Here is a 13,913-nt window from a genome sequence, read left to right as displayed (position 1 = left end):
ACTGTGAAATAAAAAGGGCTTTAAGCTTCTTTCTACTTGACGTCTCCATAGCCTGAATATTATTAGATCCCACCCTGGTGCAGCCGGAGTTTTGGTTAATAAATTTAACGTCATTAGACAGGAAAGCCTTCTACTGAATGCTGCAATTTTTTTTTTTCTGTTGTTGCAAGTCAGGCTGTAAGTAGGTGGCAAGAATCAAAAGAGAGGAAGTGTGCTTGGCAAACGGGGGAACTCAAAGAAAACATTTCAGTTGGGCTAGGGTTCAGCACGTGGAGGTTTGTTTTGCCAGTGTGATACTCAGCTGAATCACAATCTGGACAGACTGAGCGCCTCTCCCGTCCAGTAATGTCCCCCCAAAGCTGGGAGCTGGTGCCTACTCTCTCTAAAAGTTGAGCATTTGTAGAGCTGGTGTAAAGTTGTGGATCCCTCACTTAAAGCATCTTTCTATAAATGCTCCTGCTTTTCTCAGAACCTAAAATCAAAATAGAGCTTTTTTTTCTGTTGCAAAGGTAACATCCTTCACTATAATCACCAATGCACTGCTGCCCTAGGAACCCAGCCTAAACCACACCCAGCAACAACCGACAGCAGCAGTAACGGTGGGACTATTAACCTAGTTACTGCACTAAAGGTGTGACAGGGCTGGGAAAAGAATGGTCTTTATTGCTTGGTGCTAGTCACATGACAAAGGACAGGGTTACCCACCGGACATCAATATCTATTGGCTCTAGAGGCAAAAGCACAGTTGGGACCAATCACATCCGTTCTTACTGGCAGTCACTTAAACCAAGGCCCTGACCCTCAGTAGTGAGATACGTAACTATGATCTTTACTGATCGCATCTGCACCGCCTGGGCATCCACACAGCGACTGCTCATATAGTCTCTCTTCATGGCAGGGCCCGGCTTGGCGTACGAAATGGGATGGATTTTCTGGGGAAAAGTCTCCTCTTTAGCTGATCCAAAGTCTTCATCAGGAATGTTGAGGGACTGCACCCAGAACCTTATAGGGTGGGCCATTTAATATTAAGGATTTAAGAAACAAACACTCAGCTTGAGTGTACGGACCCAATTCTTGGATCCACGACAGCCCTTTGGGGCTGCAGAACTAGTGAATCTGGCCAGCCCTGCCATGGCTTTTCTCCTTAGACTGAGGTTTCATCTCCCACAATGCAACACTCCCTCTGCACGCAGGAAATGAATCAGCTGATAGGCAATACCGAAGGAGTCACTAGAACCCTCTTTCCCCTTGCCCCTCCGGAGACAAAACCCACTTCTTCCCGGCTCTCTCATCTCCAGAAGCTGAGGAGAGCACTGCAGTTTCCCTCGAGAATCCAGGCCTCCCATGTGGCTTTCCCTGTCACTTACTCGCCTATTTTTATAGTCTGGCCACTGTGCATTTGTATTATAGCGGACAATCACACAAGTGAACTAGAGGAGGTGAAATGCAACAAACCACTCAAAGTTAATTCCGGCAAGGGAGTTGGCCAAGAGCGGTATCAGTTGTTTGGGAGCAAGTGTTTGGTCAGTTATTGGGGGCATTCTCCTACCTGCTGCAGGAAAAAACAACTGGCAACTATACACACAGACCTCTAATTCTGGGCCAAACCCTGATGCAACAGCAACAAACGTGTAAAAGAAGCTAAATCCCACAAATTTAGGGATTAAGGCAAGATCTTTAGATCTTTGGGATCTGGGCTCAGTTGTCTGAGTGGGGCAGCGAGTCCGGAAGAAACCAAGAATCAAATCCTGCCCTGACCTACAGCCATGATTGTGATTTTAACTTGTATAAAAAGGATAAGAGCCTCGGGCAAGCCTTTTTGTAAATAAATACTTAAAGCTGGAGGATGGGGAGAGGGCTGGGAGAGGAAGATCAAGCAATGACTAGGGGGTAGAAGTGGAAAGGAGAGTCTGCTCCGTGAACAGGACTTGGGGAGGAAGTGAAAGGAGCCCATAGGTTAGGGGACTGGGAGGAAGTGACTGTCAGGAGTCGGGAACAGTCTGTTTTGGGACACCGGGGGAGAGATCAGGGAGGCCAACAGGAAGCAGAATTGACTGGGAGGAAGTGTTCAGGGAGTAGGATAGAGAGCAAGGCTCCTTTTGGGGGTGGGGAGGAAGAGTGCATGAGTAGTGGGGGACTGGAAGAAGAGACTGTGCTAGGAGCATCATCGTTTTTGGATGGACCTTGCAATACTGCTGGGTTTGGGCCCTATGTGTTCTCTGCACAAAAAGTGCTAGGTTCCCAAAAGTGCTTTTTCTCTGGAGAATAAAAGCAAAACAAATAATTGCACAAAACGAGTATGGTTAATTAGCAGCAGATGGCTTGCAGTGACTGGTACCTTCATACCTGTGCACCCCTACTTAACAGCCTTGCACTTGGAGGTGCTCCCAGATTCTGCTGTTTTCGCCAGCTGAACAATTGCAGACCCGCGAGAAGCCCAGATACTGGAGCAGAGACAGCAGCTCCCCGAGCTGCTTTAGGGAAATCCAGTTTACAGCCAAGGCAAGGCATGCGGAGTCATTAATCTAGGTCTTCTGCCAACAGGGATGGCTTTGCATTAGCGCCGGGCCCCTTTGTAGTTCAGACAATCAGCCGTATTCAAACAGCGCGAGATAACACTGCAGAAAGCTGAGACCACTACAGCTCATTCCTCCTGTAACTGGGGGGGGGGAGAAGAGGATTTACAGGCGAAATAGCATTGCATTAATGGGACTGCTCAGTATTCTGCACAGACGCTGGCGGATAATGTCTTTGCAAACCAACTGCAATAAATTAATTAAATTAATCTACTATGCTGTGCTTTTCCCCACCCAACAGGAAATGCAAGGATGATCGGGGCTTGCCTTATCCCTCCATAGCCTATGAAAGAATCTGATCTTACTTTCTCCCAGTTTCTGAGGCACTGAATTGCAAAGTACCACCTGCCTCACTAAACTAATCACCAGCCTGGTGGTTTAGATCACATCAGTTTTACATGTAATTAAGACTGTCCAGGAGGGCATGCAGCTGCTTACATGGTTGTTCCCTCTATACAGCAACGTGCCTCCTGCTCAGATAGGTGCAATTAAACAAGCCTGTTCACAGTCATTAAGCATTAATGCACCTCATTAGCATAAGAACGGGAAGAAGCTTTGATGCAGGGAACCCCGCAGGAGAAAGCGAGAGAGAGACACACATAGACAGAAAGGCAAAGGGCTGGCCCAGTATTTCCTTGTGGCACTGATCAGCCATTCGGGGTCCATTTCTCTAAAGCAATGAGCCATACCACGACTCCCTCCCCAGAAATGCGACTGGGTTTTCTCCTCCCCTCCCCCTTTCTAAATTATGATGTGTGTGGGGGAACTGTTGGGATATTAACCGAGTGAATCCATTAATAAGCTGAACTCTCTGTTGGCTTTGACACTACACACTAAAGCTTTAAAGAGACAGTGCCCCAGACATTGGAGACGGGTCAGGGACAACGGCTCTAACAAAGAGGCACTGTTGCCATCAGGGAGTACAATCCCTGGCAGGTCCGGTTGTCTTTGGAGTTATGTTTTTCAGACACAAAGAGCAGCTCTATATTTTCAGTCTGAATGACTTTTATTTGATGCTAAGGCAAATGAGAGGAAAGAAAGAACCAAAGCAAAGTTTTCATTGGAGAGAGCACAGGGTGCGCGCGCCCTCGGTAACAAGCTGCGGCAGTTCGGAGGGCACAATGGCTGCTGTCTCTGCAACACAGGCAGCGTGCTCTGAAATTTACAGCAGTGACCGTATCACAATGTGAGAGTAACATACACCTCAGAGTAAGGTACAGTTGGTGAGTGGGGACTTAGATTTACTTACTTTACTTAAACTGCAAGTTCTCTTTATTATGTGTTGGTCCAGGGTCTAGTCAGCAGTTTGAGCATTGGCCTGCTAAACCCAGGGTTGAGAGTTCAATCCTTGAGGGGGCCACTTAGGGATCTGGAGCAAAATCAGTACTTGGTCCTGTTAGTGAAGGCAGGGGGCTGGACTCGATGACTTTTCAAGGTCCCTTCCAGTTCTAGGAGATAGGATATCTCCATTATAAACTAAATAAACAGGGCTCGGCTCTGCTCTCTGGGCACTCCTGTGATACAATAATAAACAACAACAATCTGACTAAGTAGATTGGAATCTTCTTAAGGTAGCGACCATGTCTTCCTTTGCATTTCTACAACACCTGGCACCAATGGAGCCGCTCTGGACATAGGCGCCGACTCAGGGCTGGAGCATCCACGGGGAAAAAATGGTGGGTGCTCAGCACCCAGCTCTCCCCTCCAAAACCAGCGCCTCCCACCCACCAGCGGCCCCGCCGATCAGCACCTCCCCCTCCCTCCCAGCGCTTCCTGCCTGCTGCGGATCAGCTGTTCCGCGGCATGCAGGAAGTGCTGGGGGGAGGGAGGAGCGAGGGAGGGACGTGCTCAGGGGAGGAACAGGGTGGGAAGAGGCAGGGCAGGATAGGGGCTTGGGGGAAGAGGTGGAGTGGGGGCGGGAGGGCTGAGCCCCCCCCCCCCCCCCCCCATTCCCCTCCGGCAGATTATAAAGTTGTTGCTGCTGGCTCTGGGCACCAGCACAATGCCAATAAGTAATAACTCCTCAGCCTCGGCAGTTCCCCACTGGCCACAGACACAGAGATTCCCAGTACAACTGCAGAGGGGCTTGAACCAGAATCCCAAACTCAGTCTAGAAGGGACTGATCTCTCTACGGTGGTCATAACTGGAAACCAAAACTGAACTCTGGCACAGGGCCATGCAAAATCTAGACATACAATTCAAATATCACACTCGGTGCCTTGATCCATCAAGGGATGAGTCCAATACACAGACAGGGAGGTAAATTAGAAATCCAAATATCATGATTTCCCTCCTACTGAATCGCTATCATGGACCAAACCAAGACCCCACATTTAGGTAGGACTTGAAATCCAGGTCTGAAATGTCCAGCTGCGGCTCCTATATTATAAAACCTTTGCACAGCACTGAATCATAGAAATTGAAGCTGAAACCTGTGAAATCACCTATCCCATCTAGAGAACAGCGCAGGCTTGTTCCCTACAGCATATTCTCTGGCTCTTTGTCCAGTCCAGTTTTAAATTACCCAAGTGTCCACACATTCACCTCCTCCCTGGGAACAGTAGCACAGAGCTTAACCAGATCTCACCAGTGGACAATATTTCCTAAGACTCACCCTGTACTTTTCCTTTCCTATTCCTCATTCCATTGCTGCTCGTCATGTCCCCTTGTACCAGTCTCTCCCTCCTTGGCATTTATATCCTCCAACTCTAGACAGTTATCATATCTCCTTTAGTCATCTGGCCAAGCGATGCACATTGATAACAGCACTTTCCCTTCTCTAGCACCTCCTATCTCGGGGTCTCCAAGCATTTTGCAAACGTTAACTAAATCAGTCTCGCAACGCCCTCGTGCAGTAGGTTAGTATTTCATCATCCCCACGTTACAGACGGGAGACGCTCAGGCATGGACTGGTTACAGGCCGGATCCTGCGACGTTCTGGGTCACCTCAACTCCCACTGAACACAATGAGAACTGAGGGCACTTTGCATTTTATAGGATCTGCTCTTAAGTGACCGGAGATCACACTGGGAGTGAGTGGCAGAGCCAGGTCGGCACCTGAACCACAAGACCATCGCCCCTCCTCAAGAACCTGACCCACAGCCCACCAAAATCAATGGCAAGGCTCCCATTGACTCCAATGGATCAGATCAGGCCCTGACTTGGGTTAGGGCAGTTTTTTTGGGACTGATCAACCAGCGAGCTGGGCTTTTACCCAGCAGTGGGCTGGGAGAAGGACTGATGCGGAGGGTGATCCTTGGTAAACCCAGCATAGCATTGCTCCCTGTCCCTCCCCACTTGCCTTTTTGTTATTGCAATTGGAAAATCACCCTCCCCGCCATTGTCTGGAGTGAGGCTGGCTCGCATCTGAGCACGGCAGCGCCCGGCCCGCTGTACTCTTGAGAATGGGATAGGAGACGCTTCGGGTTTTATTGAAGGCAACTTCAATGGCACGTGGAGGAAAGAGCCTTGAAAATCCACACCCCTCCTCTCCTCCCCCCGCAACCCCAAAAAGCGGAGACAGTCTTTGTTATTAAACCAATGCCTCCTTCCTATAGCTCTGCCTGTTGTGAGGAAATTTCTCGCCAGTAGCAGCCGTCCCAGGGCTGTGACATTGCTGTAATGCTTGGCGCTCAGCTCTTGCTCTCTGGCAGCGGCAGCCGCGTCTTTTTGTCATTATTGGCTGTGATTGCAGGGGGTGCAAGCCAGCTCTCCCAGCGCTGACACAGAGCTGCCTCCTCCTCCCCCCCCGCTCCCTCTGGACGACCTGCCCTCGGAGAGGAGGGGGCGAGCGAGGGAGTCCGTCTGCCGCTACCTCCCCTCTGTGAGCTCCACATGCCCAAGCCCACATGGATAGGTAGGAGTCCCAAAGGGGCAGCTGGGACGCTCATTAGGAAAGTAGTGACAGATGCATTCGCTATTATAAGGTGGGGTGGGGGGAGGGGGAAGCTATCAGAACTAAAAAAAGAAAAAGAAAAGCCTCACAGTTTTAATGCTGCCACATCCTTTTTTAAAGGATGTTGGAAAGCAGGAGGGATTGGGAAAATCTCTCTCGTGCCCATACTTCCTCCATCTAACGTAACTTGCAATCCAGACCGGTATTTAGCATGTGCCCACCAGCAGTGTATCCAGCATTGACCATCCCACTGTGGAATACCACCAGGCCTCGCTGCTTGAGTTAGGTTTTTTTAATGGGACTGTGTTGGGTCTCCATCCCCCACCCCACCCCACATTGCCCCAGGTGCATCCAAGCCTCTCCCAAGCAAGGTCGCTGGGAGCCCAAAGACCGGCCATAAAACGGAGATACCAAGGTGCAGCTCAGAGAGACGACAGGTCCCAGCATGAGACGCACCTTCTGGATCTCAGCAGAGGCCGCTGGGATGGTACAGGAGCATCGCGTGCTGAGACCTGTCGGCCGTACAGGCTCCGGCAATGTGTTATATATAAGAGAATGGTCACAGGTCACATTGTATAACTTCAGAGTCTGTGCTCTGGCCGCCTCTGCACCACGGAGGGAAGTGCCAAATCAGCCCCACTTAATGCTGTTAAGAGAACAGCTCTAATGATAACCAGAGAACAACAGATGCTGCACCTGCAAGACAACTCCAACACAAGAGTCAGAATTCACATCGCCACCGCAAAGACCCTTCTACAAACAGCAGCAAGACTCTGGGATCAAAACGCTGCTTCCCAAAACTCTCTCCCAGCACATCTATTGCTTTCCCAGATTGTGTTTTTCATTATTATTATTCTACGACACAGAGCGCTGCTAGTACCTAATGAAAGGGGGGCTATTTACAGCTGCAATCATGTCTCCTGATCTTCTCTGCTCCTGCTTTTTAAAAATAGGCTGAGATTTTCAAACCCAACTGGGGGGACTTTTCCCCCCAACTCCCAATTGGAGCTGTGGGGCTAAATGCCCTAGTTGCCTTCAAACTGCAATCAGAATCTATAAACCTAGGTATAACAAGCAAAAATCTCCCCACTGGTGAAATTCTAGCCGGCCCTCAGATGCCTTCCAACAACCCCAAATGAGCCAGTCCTATTGTGTGCATAAATCTTCGCATGGGGCCCACACGCCTCCGTGCTATTGATAAAGTGAAACGAGTCTTAAATATTTAATGAGCGAATAAACCTGTTAAGAGGATATGATGAACTGCATGCCACAGCTCTGCATTTCAGCTATCCCCACCGTACCTTTACAGGGGTTTTATTTTTAAGGGAAATCAGCAGCAGCAGCTGCTGTTGGAAGCACGAGGCCACGGAGCGTGTGTGCTGTACCAACAAGAATGCTAACACAATGCTCCACTTTGGAGGCATAAATATGCCATGCCAGTGTATGTTATTAAGTGGGGGGAAGGGTGGGGCCTTACTGACTCACACTGATACCGAAAGAGAAAAAAAACAACCACCCTAGAACTGAAGAGATTCTACAAGAGGTAGCAGGAGCCAGCCTGCCGGTTAGAGAAAATGTCTGAACTCTGTGCACCATTTAGTTTTGATTTCTAAATGGGAGAAAGGCTGCTCTTGTGGTCAAAGCACAGAGCAAGAATCAAGAGACCTTGGTTCCATTTCCAGCTGTATCACAGATCTTCTGCGTGACCACAGGCAAGTCACTTGGGTCATAAACTGCCCTGACTCCAACTCTGAGAGAGACGTCTGGAGTCTTGTTTGCACAGGGTGTAAATCAGGGAAATATTCGGTCCTTGATCTCTCTCTGCTTTACTTGCATCCTATTCTGCAATGAATGCCGAGGATCAGAATCTACAGTATAAAATGGGATAAAAACACAGACCAGACTCAGAGAGGGCTTTGGCTCAACTAAACGGTGTTTGTAAAGCACAAGATCATGAGATGAAAGGGTTTATCAGCAAAGTATTGTTATTATCAATGTCTTTTTACAACATTATTTTTATGTATTAAGATTATTTTGATGATTATTATTACTGGAACTAGGGGAATTCTGCAAAAAAGTCTCCATAAACCTTCACTTGAATTTTTACATAAATGAAATTCAGTTGCACTTGTACCACTTTTGTGTTTACATTCTCTGAATATTGTTGCCGATTCATTTATCAGCAGGAATATTCGCCAAAACAGTTATTTTTTGAACAGGGATTGCAGGATATTTGGAGAAAGTGGATTTAAAATTCTTATTTGCAAGCACTTGCACCAGAAACCTGACTCTAAGAATTACACTCATCCAATCAGGAAAAAGAAACATATCATGTGACTTAAGAGGCCAGTTAAAACACCGCTAATTTCTGAAATTGCATATTCACAATGAACACCTCACAAAAAAGCAAACATCAAGAATTATTTGCAGAAATTATCTGGAGAATAATTTTGAATAACGAATACAATTGGGGGAACTCAGAAAGTCATTTTGAATAATGAATGCAACTGGAGGAAAGCACAAATGACTTGTGAACAGAAAAGAAGTGAAATTCATTGAATAATTGTTACGAATTATTCACGTAGCATTAATTATTATATGATACCAGTGCCCAGATGCTAAGATAGATAGATCGATCCCACAACATTCTTGGTACTGTACAAAAACACAGATGAATACACTACACTACAGCTTCAAGATGTATAGTATTTTTCATGCAAACTCTAATCCAAAACGCTTTCCAGAATTAACAGTAACAGCAAAATAAATTACGTATTGCAGGCAAGGGGGAAATTATTTGCAAACCAGTGGCAAGTTAATGAAGCAACGAGATACAGGAAGGCTGCACCAGGTGACAGATGCTCTTGCACCAAAAGTAGTTTGGTTGCGTGTAGGGACCAAATGTAGAGAAGCAGAAGGATGCTGAGACAGGCTGGGCTGAGAGGGTTTAAAAACAAGGAAGGCATTTCGGGACTGGGTCTTGGAATGAACAGGAGAGCCAATGCTGGCATTTGAGATTGGGGTGATCTGACAGAGTCCTGGTTTTGCTTGAGAGAGCGGGCTACACCTTTCTGTCCGTGCTGGAGGCTGGACAGTTGGAACTCAGGGCAGCCTCAGAATACAGAGTTGGACGAGTAAGAGGAGAGAAAGGTAAAAAGCGGAAGGCCGGTGTGAGAGATTTAGCCATTTCCTGCAGTATCCTGGACAAACCTTATTGAATTAAGTTAAAACCTTATCAAATTATGTTTAAGCATTTTAGAAGTGCACTGTATTAAAAATGCAAATATTTATGTACTATTGTGGGATTATCTAGAACGTCTCTGGGGGGCGGGGGGAGAGACATGACTAATATAAACCCTGGGAAGTGTTCTGAGTCTTTTAAACAGTGGTGCCAGACAAGAACGAACTCTCTGCTGAGTGGGGTTCCTAGGAAATACATGGGAGGAGGGGAATACAAATGTTCACCTCCAGACCAGACATGCCAAACACATGGAAAAAAAGCAGAAATTGGGCTTGGTTTTGGATTAATTGGCTTGTGAGTTGCTTGTTGGCTAGTTTTTGGCTTGTAGCTTGTTTGGCTTGTAGCTTGTTGCTTCTTTTTATTGATTGGCTCCCGGCAAGAAGGGGCAAGGGGTAGGGAGAGTCAGGGGTGCACAGCGGGCCCACCACAGTCCCAGACTGCAGACCGGGGGGATCTAGTCACAGTGTGTTGGGGTTCTTAGGGACTGGCTTGTTTTGAACTGAGATTAGCTTGATTTTTAGCTTACTGTGAAGTCGGGGTGCTTATTTACCGTGTGAAAATTGGCAACTGTGCTCCAGACCCAACCTTTTGAAGCTATGTCCAGAGGAGTTAACCCATCATCTGTTCCCAGGGTCCCAAGATCAAAAGCCCAACCTGTATAAAGCAGTGACTCTCAGATTCATAGGGGGGTTTGTTCTGAGCAAAAGGGGTTATGAACTTGTAACCACAGAAAAACCTCTGTGTGGGGTTTGAAGGACCCTGCCAGAGCCCATGGCAGCGTTGGGATGATCTCTGGTAAGCTTATTAGCATGCGTGCAGGTTCTTGTATTGGTTTTAATATGTTTTCTCTGTAATGCTTTCACCTGAAGAATACATGTGCTTGCTTAGAGAGCACTGCGTGGTAACATCTAAGTGTGGGCAATTACGCTGCTTATAGTCTCTGGGGAGAAAGCAAAGCAGGCCTGTGTTGGCTGTCCGGCTCGCTGGGGACCTCAGTGTAGGCAGGGAGCTGTGCAGCCTGGAAAAACCCATCAGGAGGGAGAGAGACGCAGGTCTCTACACAAGCGAGGTGACAGCTTAGGAGCCGGGAACCTAAAGTGGGTGTCGTTGCTGGACCATGGAGGAAGAGTACCTCTGTGACTGCCCTGACCTGTGACAGATGGCCAAATGGGTAAGACTGCAGTCTGGGACTTGGGAAACCAGGGTTCAATTCCCTACTCTGCTACAGACTCCCTATGTGACCTTGGGCAAGTCACTTGGGCCTAGAGCCTCAAAGGTATTTTGGCACCTAACTCCAATTGATTTCAACAGGAGTAAGGCCTCTACATATCTCTGAGGAGCTGGGCCTTAGTCCTTCAGTTCCCCATCTGCCTAATGGGGATAATAGCACTGACCTACCTCACAGGGCACGTGAGGATATATACGTTAAAGACTGAGGCGCTCAGATACTCTGGTGATGGGGGGGCATGGTAGTCAGATGAGATTTTGTCAGATCCCAGCACAGCTCTGTACTTCCCGCTGTACCAGACTGAGTCAAATCCCCGGCCTCCTCACGGAAGTGGTTAGAGCAGCCTTCCAACCTGTTTTAATGTGTCTGTAGTGAGGAAGGGCTGAGCAACCAGAGGCAGGCAGCTTAGCCTGACCTGTCCTTTTCACTAGGAGTCAAACGCTAGGGGCTTAGTTTGATTTTATTACACGGTGGGTTTTGTACAGCCTTCGCCCAGCTCGGCCGCTGAATCCCCAAGGGGGCTGGTCTTGCGCTAATGGGGAGGTAGGTCTGAACTAGGGAGCAGGCTGGTAGGGGGCGGTGTCAAGGCAGATGGAGCTGTGAGAAGGCAGGCGTTTCAGGGAGGCAGCTGAGGAAGGAAGGTGGGACTGGAGCCTGCATTTGGGGGCCAGCTGAGAGGAGAGACATAGGGCACGAAGGGGGCCTTGGGCATGAGAGTGAGTCGGGGCGAGCTGTTAGGGTACACGGCTGCAGAGGACACGGTGTGAATACAGAACTGCTGCTAGGTCGGGGAAGGCTGAAGGTGTGTAGAGAGAAGGGCAAAAGGAGCAGGGGGCATGTTTGGAGGAAGGGGGCTGCACTCAGGATCTGGGGGCGCTGTCACAACAGCCATGCCAAAGCTAGTCGGATGGAACAGCTGACTGGCACCAGTGCGTCGCTAGGCTGATTGGAGAAACAGCATCTGTCAGTCACCAGCCAAGTGGATCCGTTAATTTGCACTGCCGCCTCCCATCTCTCCTTCTCTCGGTTTCTTTCATCACTGCTAGAACCACTATAATGTGCCTTTCGTTCCTTTGTGTTTCTCTTTCTTTTTCACCCCTTCTTCTGCGCTGCTCTGCTGGAAAAAATACCAATGAGGGGTCCCGGCTTTAGACCAAAGGGCTAGTACATCCTCACTCAGAGCGGGGGATTGGAGAACAGCGGCCTAAGCTGACAGGGCTTGTCCATCCTGAAAAGGATTAAATGTCTTTTAAAGGTCTCCGTGGACCTCCCCAGCAGGTGGCAATGAACTCCACTGAGCCTTACAAAGGCTGACAGGTCCTGTGGTGCCCATTTTGCATGTGACTTGGTTAACGCCATCGATAATAGCGCTGGTGGCCTGTTTCCCTGGCAGGCAGAGTGAACCAAGAGCAGCCAAGCTGGCAAGAAGTGACCACAGTGTAGCCTGACGAGGCCCAGGCCTGTTCTTACATTTAACGTGGAGGTCTGGCCCTTGCTGACTACATGTTCCAGCATGCAATGCTCCAACTGGATCCAAGTGAAAGTCCCCTGGCTCAAGATGGAGCACTGAATGCTTGGAGCCCCATTCTCTGCATCGGAACCCCATGGCTGTGTCAAAGATGGGAATTCTGCAACTGGTGCCCTATTTTTGCAAAGCTCTTTGCTAGTGGTTCACTTTCCCTCCACTGGGCAAAGCCTGTTGGTACAGGGTGGATCATGGGTAACACTGTCTGAGGATACGGACTACGGACAGGTATTACTGCTGTAATCAAGTGTGAGAACACGGGAGTGCTGGGCTGATAGGAGACTGGTTTTATTTCCTGGCCCAAGTGACACGAATGTCTTACCCCAGGTCACATGACAGGGGTTAGCTACCATCGCACCTTCCCTTTCTTGTGAAAAATCAAATGCAACAAAATAAAGTCAACCAAAACCACCCACCACAAACCAATGCTGGCAGTTACCAAGGCACACAAATAGAGACGGCCAGGGTGAAGGCCATCAAGAACTATTGCACCATCCCTGAATCTCAGGGGTTTTCTGATCACACAGACACTTCTTGATAGCCAAACAATTCCTTTGGCTGTGATCTGTCTGGCTGCGGAGGCAGGTCTGCCACCTGGGGCCTACCTTAGCTGGTTTTGTCATTGTCGGTAAACTAGAGGGGCAAGTGTTACTTTGGTGAGTGCATGGTCACCCGCAGCACCATTCTGAACGTCCTAAAGAGAGAGACTAGCTTTTTTTGGTTTGCTTCAACTGTCTTTTGTTCCTCCAGCAGCACTGACCCTGAGGGTGGGTTATGATGTATGACACTGATGTGGACAGTATAGTCGTTGGCTTGGCCGCTTGCCAGCCAATCTCCTCAGCGTTTTGTCCTTATAATTCTCCTCCTCTAATTTCCTGGTGTATAGCTCTTTTGCAGCTACTTCAGGGTACACGCTCGTTGGCTCTAGAAGCTTGCTACAGCAGATGCAGGCATTATGGTGTTTGTCCTTCAACTCGTAAGTCTCTGAACTGGTGATCCCAATAAAGCATTGTGAGATGCGCTTTCATTGGAACGGGTCCAAGTATCTTCTATTTGTACCAGCTTTTGATGAGCGTGCACAAAAAGGGCTTGGCATAACGTGCTTGGACTGATGCATCAGAAAGAACGGTTGAAATTCACCATTCATGAATCGAGGGCCACTCAACTGGAATCCCATGGTGAGCAAACTACATTTTTCTAATGTGGTGTTGCTTTGCTACTTGATGTGTAGTGCAACAGACCAAATTTTTTAAAAATTGAGTAGCCCACTAATAAGAGGTAATCTTTCCTATTTCGTTCCCACTGACACCAACCTTGGACTAAGGGCAATTAGGAATCTCACTGTGGCTTCAATGGCTCTTTTTGCATTCTCTTTTCTGTGTTTATTGCCGTTTCATATTTGGATACACTATCTGGTCACAGTAGGCCATCTCAGACTCTGTTCTTA

The 13,913-nt window shown here is 48.3% G+C and overlaps 1 protein-coding gene across 13 annotated transcripts in view; it reads right to left on the bottom strand.

Moving 5' to 3' along the window:
- RAI1 (retinoic acid induced 1) overlaps positions 1-13,913 on the bottom strand; it is a 134,553-nt gene that overhangs the window by 113,136 nt on the left and 7,504 nt on the right. The window lies entirely within an intron of this gene.

The sequence above is a fragment of the Chrysemys picta genome, chromosome 10 (assembly GCF_011386835.1).
Source record: "Chrysemys picta bellii isolate R12L10 chromosome 10, ASM1138683v2, whole genome shotgun sequence".
Lineage (NCBI taxonomy): Eukaryota > Metazoa > Chordata > Testudines > Emydidae > Chrysemys > Chrysemys picta.
Note: the sequence above shows the minus strand (reverse complement) of the source record. Positions and strands in the feature narration are given on the sequence as shown.